This window comes from Thalia democratica, unplaced genomic scaffold (assembly GCF_965202585.1).
Source record: "Thalia democratica unplaced genomic scaffold, ktThaDemo2.hap1.1 HAP1_SCAFFOLD_912, whole genome shotgun sequence".
NCBI classification, from domain to species: domain Eukaryota; kingdom Metazoa; phylum Chordata; class Thaliacea; order Salpida; family Salpidae; genus Thalia; species Thalia democratica.
In genome coordinates, this window is record NW_028139859.1 from 30,001 (window position 1) to 41,716 (window position 11,716).

At 32.8% G+C, this 11,716-nt stretch overlaps 4 non-coding genes across 4 annotated transcripts; all 4 read left to right on the top strand.

The window, feature by feature from the left end:
• Positions 1-1,607: 1,607 nt before the first annotated feature.
• On the top strand, positions 1,608-1,726 carry LOC145847435 (5S ribosomal RNA). Its single transcript, XR_014371294.1, has one exon. It is a non-coding gene; the product is annotated as a 5S ribosomal RNA (ribosomal RNA).
• A 3,400-nt stretch (positions 1,727-5,126) lies between these two features.
• On the top strand, positions 5,127-5,245 carry LOC145847418 (5S ribosomal RNA). Its single transcript, XR_014371278.1, has one exon. It is a non-coding gene; the product is annotated as a 5S ribosomal RNA (ribosomal RNA).
• A 3,279-nt stretch (positions 5,246-8,524) lies between these two features.
• LOC145847427 (small subunit ribosomal RNA) lies at positions 8,525-10,332 on the top strand. The gene has a single exon (XR_014371286.1). It is a non-coding gene; the product is annotated as a small subunit ribosomal RNA (ribosomal RNA).
• Positions 10,333-10,514: 182 nt separating this feature from the next.
• Positions 10,515-10,667, top strand: LOC145847421 (5.8S ribosomal RNA). The gene has a single exon (XR_014371281.1). It is a non-coding gene; the product is annotated as a 5.8S ribosomal RNA (ribosomal RNA).
• The last annotated feature ends 1,049 nt before the right edge of the window (positions 10,668-11,716 follow it).

The window sequence follows — 11,716 nt, forward strand, 5'->3', positions numbered from 1 at the left end:
AATTATCGCAGGTTTTTTCACAGAATATGTTATTTTCATTTTAGTTGATGTTTTTATTTCATGTTTTATTTTTTAATGTACTTATTGGGTGCTGAAAGATTGATAATCGAACAATCTACCGAAATATTAATAATATTGAAAAATTTAAATTTCGAAATAACCTACCTACGGTTAATCTACACGCGTTTAGAAGCCGTAAAAAAATATTTTCGACTTTGTAATGGACCAAACAAAAAATATAGAAAAAATTATCGAAAAAAAAATCTTTTAAAACTTACCTTACGTTAGTCCTTATGCGTTGCGAAGCTCAAAAAAAATATTTTCGACCTTATAATAGAACAAACAAAGAAAATAGAAAAATTTTCCAAAAAAATAAAAAGTCGAAATTCGAAAAAAGAAGAAAAGTGGTCCTTTTCTAGGAGTTTTTTATTCCCAAAAAATGGGTCGATGTCCCCGTAACCCCTAAAAAAAGGGGGTCGAAATAACATTTTTTCATCATGCCTCAAATGGGCTGAAAAATTTTTACGGGGTCTCTGGACCAAACAAAAACGATCTGTCGAGTCAGAATTCCGAAAATCGAAAATTCCCGAAATTTCTGTACTTAAGAGGCGGGGCGCCCACTATCGACAAAAGTGTGCCAAAACCCACAAACGTTGTGTTACGCGCGCTAAGATAAATACAAGCCTGATTGCTGAAAATGTATTCTATTTGAATAAGGTAAGTATCAACACCAAGGAAGCAATTCCTTTATTATAAACTCATACTCTGACATTGCGCTAATATTGCTCGTGAATTGTTATTTAGTTTAAAAATATAATTTATATTACTTTTATTTTATTTTACTATTTTATATTTTTATTAAAAAATTTCTTGTTTAGTTTCTAAGCAACCACAGTTACGTTTATATGTTTAGTTCTATTGTATTCTATATTTATCGATAATTTAATAAATGTTTTAAAAGACTATTCTGGTTTTCCACGCTCTCTTCAAAAATGTGAGTTCTTTTAATTCTTCCACTTAATTATTCATTTTAAAGTAAACAACTAGTTATACTATACAACTAGTTATATTATTACATTATAATGTATGTGTATTATATACTATCATTTTATAACATAAACATAGTTGAGTTATTAAATTAAACGTCAAATATTTTATTACCTAAAATTAAGTTAATCGTAAAATCTGATGTAGTATGAGATATTCCTTAGAAACTAACTATAAATATTCTTGAAGTAAAACAATACCATCTATAAATAGAACAATGAGAAATAGTAAAACAAACTAAACACAACATGTTTATTTTAACAATATTTTTTATTTAGTTTAATCTAATCTAGTTTACTTAATAAACTTTACTTCTAATTATCATAGTATTTAATATAGAATATAGTTAACAATCTTTTAAACAAAGTCTTAAATAAAGTTACAGGGAGTAATTGTAATTAAAACACCAAAAAAAAAAGGTATTAATAAAAAAAATACTTACATCAAGTTAAAATTTTATAAGGATTAATTTTAAAATATCAAATCGATTGTAAATCAAGTGCAAATAGGTTTTTTAAACAAACCGAAGGGTTTATAAAGGCTTGTAAACGGTTTCAGACGCCTACGACCATACCACACTGAGCACACCCCATCTCGTCCGATCTGGGAAGTTAAGCAGTGTCGGGCGTGGTTAGTACTTAGATGGGTGACCGCTTGGGAATACCACGTGCCGTAGGCTTTTGCTTTTTGAATTCATCTTTTTTGTACTATTTTTCTTTCTGACCTATTTATACTTATTACTCGTTTATTTACATTTTTTTAACGCTTAAAAGAAAAGTAACTTCTAGTTATTAGCAAATAAAAACGTAAGCCAATCAGATAACGTTATTTGCTGTTTAAACCAATTAGAGCGCTAAAAAAGTGGTTTGACCAGTTTGAGATATCGAAAAAATAATTGCACCATCTTGTAGAGTACAATTTTCTGAGTTAAAATTAATACAATTAGTCTTTTATACTAAAACTTAAAAGTTTTTTTGTCCACAAACAAATCACTTGAAAAATCAAACGAAAATAAATTTTGCACTTTTGTATTGTGAGTCATAATAAGTTATTTACTGTTACCAACAGATACTAGCAAAAGCTTCTTAAAGTTTTGTATTAACTTAATGTATTTGTAATAAATTTTACTTAATAGAAACTATTGAATTACGTTTACTTAGTTTACTTTTGTATGTGTATTAAATATATAGCAATTTTGTTTGAACTTAAATAAGGACTATTAAACTATTAAAAGAAAACTATCAAAGTTTACTAACTCAAAAGCTAAATCTTAGTTTTATTGTTATAAACATTTATGTTGTAATTTACTAATAACTAAATGAGTTTATTTCAAACAAAAAGAATTAAATAATGTTATGTTATGTCAAGCCTCCTATATGAGGTATATAGGTATATAAGGTATACAAGCTTATGTTTGAAAGTTATAATAATAAAAATAAAAATAAATATTTAGTTGGTAAAATTTGTATGTTTTAATATGCTTTGAAATTAGAGTTAGTATAGAAGTTTTTTTTTAAGTATAATAAATATAAATATTTAGTTACTAACAATAAACTAAAATACCAATTTTGTAGTTATTACAAAAAAAAAAACAAAAATATTATACAAAAGTTTCATAATTATAAGCTTTGAATAACTTTACTTCATAACTATATTCATGTTTGCATATTTAAATTATAAAAAGTTAGTGTTTTGTGTATTGACTTTATGATTATTTTATTTTAGTAACTGTTAGTTTTATACTTTAATAAAAGAAATATGGTTAACAAGTAAGTTAAAAATGAAAGAAGCATAAAAAAACACACTATTTAACTGCTTATTCAATAGTTTGATTATTTAATTATTTTTCTGTTATATAGTTTAATCGTATTGTATAAAAAATACAGAGGTTTAAAGTAAGTTTGAATAAAAATAAAACAAAACATATAAAAAACAGTTCAAATACATAGTTTTTTTTTTTAATGTTCGCGATGGAGAAAACAATGGAGAAAATTTAATTCTTTAATAATAAGTAGTAATTTAAAAAAAAAATAATACAAATAAAGTTATACAATATATATACAATAGTTTGTCAAACTAGGCAAAAAAGAGTAGGCCACCACTACAATCCAATGTTCCAACTGGAAATTCAATGAGATCGTTACTGTACTTGTGATGAACGTTGATAATCCCAAAGATTGTAAGTCGAAGGCCTTACCCAACCTAACCAGCGCACTGGTTTTCTTACAACTGAATTAATCAACATTTAATATTGAATATAATCATTATTGATAGATAGAGGAATGTTGACAATCAACAACAGATTGTAAGTCAAAGGCATTACTCGACCAAAGTACCCACAACCTAGATTGAACAACATTTATTAGATAGATTTGTTTATTGATAGATAGAGAAATATTGACAATCCACAACAGATTGTAAGTCAAAGGCATTACTCGACCCAAGTACCCACAACCTAGATTGAACAACATTTGTTAGATAGATTTGTTAAATAGATAGATAGTACAGTATAATCTCAAAGAATTTGAAGTTGAACATTGAACAATAGTGGCCACCATTTCAGGCCTGCTGGCAGCTAGATTACAGCCCCCGGCTACGCAGACCTGCAATATTGATGAAAAAAAACAGTATATATATTTCCGAATCTGACTTTGAGTACTTTTTATATATTATTAACAAAGTTTTTTAGGGGTAATATCTGTTTAGTTCTTTAATATATCTTTAAAATAAAACACTAAATTAATAACATAATAATAATAATATTTTGTTTTTAATTCGTTAATAAAGTTATTTAATAATATTATATATTAAATGTATATAATAAGTTTAAGTAATAAAATAAATATAATATAACAAATATATTGTATAATAATAATTTTAAAATTAGTAAAAAATAAATAAACATAGTTGAGTTATCAAATTAAACAAACTAGAACGTCAAGTATTTAATTACTAAAATTAATTTAATTTAAATTCAAATTGACACTGTAATTGACATGTAATTGTAATTGACAAAATTATAAAAATCAACCTATTTATATAGCAAAATATTTCTTTATCTTTGTCGTGGCGTTGGGTCTTTGGTCTTGACAGCTAACTCATAAGCGGAAGGTTGTGAGATCGAGTCCCGCTAGTCGTCACGCAAGACATATACTTGAGAGCCGGAGTTAAATTTCTTTGTCATTTGAATTTGAACGCCTGCTAGACAGGCAATTTTTTTGTTATTTAGTGATTTATTAAAGCAGTTTTGCGTTTTACGTTTTTAGCAGACATGCAGTTTCCACTATGACATTGTTTACGTTAATTAATTGTCTCTCAAAATATATTTATATTATATCACATTAAATGAAAAAATAAGTTAACTATCTTATATTAATTTAAATAACGTTTATATAACCTTTTACTAAATTTTTATAAGTTTAATATTCTTATCAATTATTTTATATATTACTTTTTTAAGGTGTTTAAAACTTTTAGAAGCTGTATGTAATGTCTTTTAGTTTAATAGTTCTGTTAAACTATAAAAAAATATAAACATGGTTGAGTTATCAAATTAAACAAAATAGAACGTCAAGTATATAATTACTAAAATTAATTTAATTAAAAAAAAATCTCAGGTAATCTAAAATGTCAGGAATTATTTAAAAATAAATATAAATTTAAAACTTATTATATTGAAAAGATTGATGAATAATACTCTTGAATGTATGCAATGTTTGTATTTGTAATGCAATAACATAAATGGATAGATCAATGACAAATTGTAAACATATTGTATTATTTTATTTTACGATTTTATTTATTTAATTCAATAATTCAATAAACTTTACTTCTACTTGTCCTGGTCTTAGGTAATTTATAGATAACAATTATTTAAACAAACACTTTTGTACAGTTACAATACAGTTTTAGTACAGTTTGGGAGTAACTGTTGATAAAAAAAAACAAAAAAAAAGGTTAATTCAGGTTAAAATTTTATAAGGAATAATTTTAAAATATCAAATTGATTGTAAATCAAGTGCAAATAGGTTTTTTAAACAAACCGAAGGGTTTATAAAGGCTTGTAAACGCTTTCAAACGCCTACGACCATACCACACTGAGCACACCCCATCTCGTCCGATCTGGGAAGTTAAGCAGTGTCGGGCGTGGTTAGTACTTAGATGGGTGACCGCTTGGGAATACCACGTGCCGTAGGCTTTTGCTTTTTGAATTCATCTTTTTGTACTATTTTTCTTTCTGACCTATTTATACATATTACTCGTTTATTTACATTTCTTTAAACGCTTAAAAGAAAAGTAAATTCTAGTTATTAGCAAATAAAAAACGTAAGCCAATCAGATAACGTTATTTGCTGTTTAACCAATTAGAGCGCTAAAAAAGTGGTTTGACCAGTTTGAGATATCGAAAAAATAATGGCACCATCTTGTAGAGTACAATTTTCTGAGTTAAAATTAATACAATTAGTCTTTTATACTAAAACTTAAAAGTTTTTTTGTCCACAAACAAATCACTTGAAAAATCAAACGAAAATAAATTTTGCACTTTTGTATTGTGAGTCATAATAAGTTATTTACTGTTACCAACAGATACTAGCAAAAGCTTTTTAAAGTTTTGTATTAACTTAATGTATTTGTACTTAGTTTAAATTAATAGAGTTTATTTGGTTTACTTTATTATGTGTATTGAATGTGATACAACTAAAACAAAACAAACAAGGAGAGTACTTGAATAGAACCAACACAATTTACAGACCAGTTGTGTACTAAACTTAAAGCAATTCTGAATAGTGAATATGCAGTTATTATTATAAGTTCAAAGTTCACTTTAACTTAATTTAATGTATTTTGTAAATTGGTTTTATTTAATAGATAGTAGTGAATTACTTTATTTAATTTACTTTAGTATGTGTTATATAACTTTATTTAAACAAGAAGCAAAACGGGATTATACTTTCAATAAACTACACAATTTACAGACCAGTTGTGTACTAAATTTAAAGCAATTCTGAATAGTGAATATGCAGTTATTATTATAAGTTCAAAGTTCATTTTTATTATTTTAATGTATTTTGTAAATTGGTTTTATATAATAGATAGTAGTGAATTACTTTATTTAATTTACTTTAGTATGTGTTGTATAACTTTATTTAAACCAGAAGCAAAACGGGATATACTTTCAATAAACTACACAATTTACAGACCAGTTGTGTACTAAATAAAAAGCTATTGTGAATAGTGAATATGCAATTGTTATTATAAGTTTATAAGTTCACAGTTTACAAAAGCTTAACAATTTAGTTATTATTTTGTTCATATTTGCATATCTAATTTATGAAAGTTAGTGTTATGTGTATTGGCTTTTTAATTTCTTTATTTGTAGAACTGCTAGTTTTATATTCTAAAGAAACATGTTTAAATAAATATGTTTAACAAGTAACTTAAAAATGGAAGAAATATATTGTATATATTGAACTATTTATATTTATTCTAGCTATTTGCTTAGTGTATTTATTAATGTGATTATTTTATTTTGTTGTTTGTCTTATAGTTTAATCGTATTGTGTTGAAATATATATAACAAATACAGAGGTTTAAAGTAAGTTTAAATGAAAATAAAATAAGACATATAGTTGAAATTATAAAATTATAAGTTTAAAAAATAGTTTTTTTTTTTTTTTCTTTGTTTGTTTGATTGTTTGTTTATTATATATCGCGACGTTTCATTTATTACTTTTAAGCATACTAAATATAATAATAGGTATAGTTATAGGAAAAATTCTATTAGTTTCTAATGTAATAAAAAAGTTTATTTCCACAAATAAATAAATACCTGAAAAATCAAATGGAAAAATAAATTTCGCACTCTTGTATTGTGAGTCATAATAGGTTATTTACTGTTACCAACAGATACTAGCGAAAGGCTTTTAAAGTTCTATGTTAATTCAATGTATTTGTACTTAGTTTTATTAAAATGACAGTATTTTTAGTTAAGTATGTTTATTTAACGTTGTGTAACTCAAGTAAAACCAGAAGCAAATAAGGAGACTACTTTCAATAAACTACACAAATTAAAAATATAATATTATTTATAAATCAATCGTGTTGTGTTTCAAAATACATTTTTCAAATAATGTTTTACAAGTATTTATCAGTTATTTAGTTTTCTTTTTATAGTTTAGCTGTATTGTTTTATTTATTTGTTATTATTTTTATTTAATTGTTTGCTTATTATATTTATCGCCATGTGCTTAAAAAATAAAACAACTATAAAGGTTTAAAAAGTAAGTTTAAATAAAAATAAAATGAAACATATAAAATAAGTTTATGATTTTTTTATTATATTATTTTATTTAATTGTTTGCTTATTATATTTATCGCGATGTGCTTAAAAGAATAGAACAAATACAAAGGTTTAAATTGTAAGTTTTAAATAAAATAAAATGTAACATATAAAATAAGCTTATGTTTGATTTTTTTATTTTATTTTTATTTATTTTTATTTAATTGTTTGTTTATTATATTTATCGCGATCTGCTTAAAAAAATAAAACGAGTATTAAGGTTTGAAAGGTAAGTTTAAATAAAAATAAAATGAAACATATAAAATAAGCATATGTTTTTTTTTTTTTTTTTATTATTATTATTATTTTCATTCAATTTTTTGTTTATTATATTTATCGCAATGTGCTTAAAACGATAAAACAAGTATAAAGATTTAAAAAGTAAGTTTAAATAAAAAATAATACAAATAAAGTTTATTTATAATAAACAAACATATTTAAAACATTAAAAAAAGTAGTTTATATATATTATTTTTTATTTATTTCTTTTAAACATATTAAATAAAGTATAAAAAAAGTATTAAAACATTTAAACGTAGCATAAATAAGCTTAAAACATTAAAATAATTGAAAAGAAACAAACAAATTGAAAAAAATCGGCAAAAAAAGTTCAACAGCAACATTTGAGCATCATACACGTATGCATTACTTTACACTAGTGAGAGAGACGTGTTTGTGCGTTCGGTCGACTTGGCGAGAAAGCGGGCTTAAAGCATTACTGTTTAGCACCCGAGGCGCGGCTATTGCAGCGGCGGCGAACGTGCTATGTAAACGCATTGGAGCAGCGTATGAAAAACTACAAGCGTCCAGCGGCGGTAGGCTTATAGCTTTGCGAAGTCGTCGAGACGAGTAGCCGACGCAGGCAGGCACGGCTCGAGGCGGGTAACTGCAGCAGACAGATGGCGTGTTGCTGCTGACGAGTTAACCGGCAGAAGGCAAACGGTTGGTCGGGAGAAAGAACAGTCAGTTGTATAGCTGCATGCTGCAGTCGACGCGGGCTGGCGCTTTAAACAGCAAAAGGCCGGCGCCGACTTTCAGTAACGTTCGCAAGGCTTTTAAGCCGAGTGATAGAAAAGGTCTGTATTTATACAGTAAAAACGCTCAGTCGAGCAACGGGTTTAAACGCCCTCGGATAGTTATCTGGTTGATCCTGCCAGTAGTCATATGCTTGTCTCAAAGATTAAGCCATGCAAGTGTAAGTACGAGCTCACGTACAGTGAAACTGCGAATGGCTCATTAAATCAGTTATGGTTCATTTGATTGTACGCTTTTACATGGATAACTGTGGCAATTCTAGAGCTAATACATGCGTAAAGCGCCGAACTGACGTGAGGCGCGCATTTATCAGACCAAAACTAACCGGCTTTCGGGTCGTTACAATGGTGACTCTGGATAAGCTTGCGGATCGCACGGCCTAGTGCTGGCGACATCTCATTAAAGCAACTGCCCTATCAACTATCGTCGGTACGGTATCGGCCTACCGAGGTTGTAACGGGTGACGGAGAATCAGGGTTCGATTCCGGAGAGGGAGCCTGAGAAACGGCTACCACATCCAAGGAAGGCAGCAGGCGCGCAAATTACCCATTCCCGGCTCGGGGAGGTAGTGACGAAAAATAACAATGCAGACCTCGTACGAGGTCCTGCAATTGGAATGAGTACACTTTAAACTTTTTAACGAGTATCCATTGGAGGGCAAGTCTGGTGCCAGCAGCCGCGGTAATTCCAGCTCCAAAAGTGTATATTTAAGTTGTTGCGGTTGAAAAGCTCGTAGTTGGATATAGGGACGGCGAGGTTGGTCGGTCGAAAGGCTAGCACTGGCCTCGTTGTTCTTGTTGGTCGGTGCCTTCGCGGTGCTCTTAACTGAGTGTTGCGGTGGTCCGGCAAGTTTACCTTGAAAAAATTAGAGTGTTCAAAGCAGGCTTTACGCTTGTATAATGTTGCATGGAATAATGGAATAGGACCTCGGTTCTATTTTGTTGGTTTTCGGAGCACGAGGTAATGATTAATAGGAACGGACGGGGGCATCCGTACTGTGCCGTTAGAGGTGAAATTCTTGGATCGGCGCAAGACGAACGACTGCGAAAGCATTTGCCAAGAATGTTTTCTTTAATCAAGAGCGAAAGTCAGAGGTTCGAAGACGATCAGATACCGTCCTAGTTCTGACCTTAAACGATGCCGACTAGCGATCGGGCAGTGTCGAACTTAAGAACTGTCCGGCAGCTTCCGGGAAACCAAAGTCTTTGGGTTCCGGGGGAAGTATGGTTGCAAAGCTGAAACTTAAAGGAATTGACGGAAGGGCACCACCAGGAGTGGAGCCTGCGGCTTAATTTGACTCAACACGGGAAATCTCACCCGGCCCGGACACAGCGAGGATTGACAGATTGAGAGCTCTTTCTTGATTCTGTGGGTGGTGGTGCATGGCCGTTCTTAGTTGGTGGAGCGATTTGTCTGGTTAATTCCGATAACGAACGAGACTCTTACTTGCTAAATAGCTGCTCGACCCATTGGGTCGGAGACAACTTCTTAGAGGGACTAGTGGCGTTTAGCCACACGAGATTGAGCAATAACAGGTCTGTGATGCCCTTAGATGTTCGGGGCCGCACGCGCGCTACACTGACCGGATCATCGTGTGTTCCCTAGGCCGAAAGGTCCGGGTAATCCGTTGAACCCCGGTCGTGCTAGGGATAGGGACTTGCAATTGTTTCCCTTGAACGAGGAATTCCCAGTAAGCGCGAGTCATTAGCTTGCGTTGATTACGTCCCTGCCCTTTGTACACACCGCCCGTCGCTACTACCGATTGAATGGTTTAGTGAGGTCCTCCGATTGAGCCTGGTACGTGCGGCAACGCACTCGCCGGTGTTCGAAAAGACGATCGAACTTGATCATTTAGAGGAAGTAAAAGTCGTAACAAGGTTTCCGTAGGTGAACCTGCGGAAGGATCATTAACGAATCGAAATTTGATTTCAAGCGACGTCTCTTCTTCGAAGGGACCGAGCCCTGTAACTGTTATAGTTCGGTCGCGTTGCTTCCTGACAGCGGGAGTAATAATTCAGCACGCAAGTGCTGGCGCGGCCGCTTCTTTTTGAACACGATTTTTTGGTTGCATTGAGATTGATTAACACGAGAGATCTCTTAGCGGTGGATCACTCGGCTCGAGCGTCGATGAAGGACGGAGCTAGCTCCGAGAAGTAATGTGAATTGCAGGACACATTGAGCATCGATATTCTGAACGCGTATTGCGGCCTCGGGTAATCCTGGGGCCACGTCCGTCTCAGGGTCTTTAACACACCGATCCTTTCATTAGTTTGAAAGTGCCTGCGACTCGTTTCTGTATTAAGGAGCGTGTCGTCAAAGACAGCTGGTCTGGCGATTTCACAGCTGAAGCGTGAGCAGCCTGCTGGCCTCGGGTGAGGTAGCAACGACGGTAGGTGCTCGAGAATAAGTTAAGTGACTTCAAAAGGCCGACGTACAAAGCGCATGTACTTTTATAGTACATCACTTTTGACCTGAGATCGGGCGGGACGACCCGCTGAACTTAAGCATATCACTAAGCGGAGGAAAAGAAACTAACAAGGATTCCCCTAGTAACGGCGAGTGAAGCGGGATAAGCCCAGCGCTAAATCCGAGCCTTTTTGGAGGGCGAGGAAATGTAGCGTATGGAATTCAGCATGCGGCGAACCAACAACTGCCCACGTTCTTCTGATCGAGGCCTTTTCCCAGAGCGGGTGTTAGGCCCTTGGCGGCGGTCGTAATTCGTCCTAGCGGTTTTCCCGGAGTCGGGTTGTTTGGAAATGCAGCCCTAAGCGGGTGGTAAACTCCATCTAAGGCTAAATACTGGCTCGAGACCGATAGCGAACAAGTACCGTGAGGGAAAGTTGAAAAGCACTTTGAAGAGAGAGTTAAAGAGTACGTGAAACCGCTTGGAGGCAAACGGAGGCGCCCATCGAGTCGCCGGACGTTTTCAGGCGCTGCGAGAGCTGTCCTACTGTTTGAGTGATCTTCGGAGACTCTTACGGTTGCGCTGGCGTCGCGGCGCTGCACTAGCGTTCGGCGAGGGCCGCGACCGGTTGCTGGGCTGACTTTGGTCGTTCGCAAGGTAGCTCTTCTTCGGAAGAGTGTTATAGGCGTTCGATTAGCTTCGGCTCGGCGACCGAGGAGAGATTCCGCGTCGGTCTTCGGACAGGCTGCGTGTTGATCGCTGGAATACGGCTTTGGAAACTGCTCGCAGTCTCTAGAGTTTGTACAAGGCCTTCTTCGCGTTAGCGCTCAGACGCCAGGGGTCTGCGGCTTAAGCTGGCCACGTCTCCGACCCGTCTTGAAACACGGACC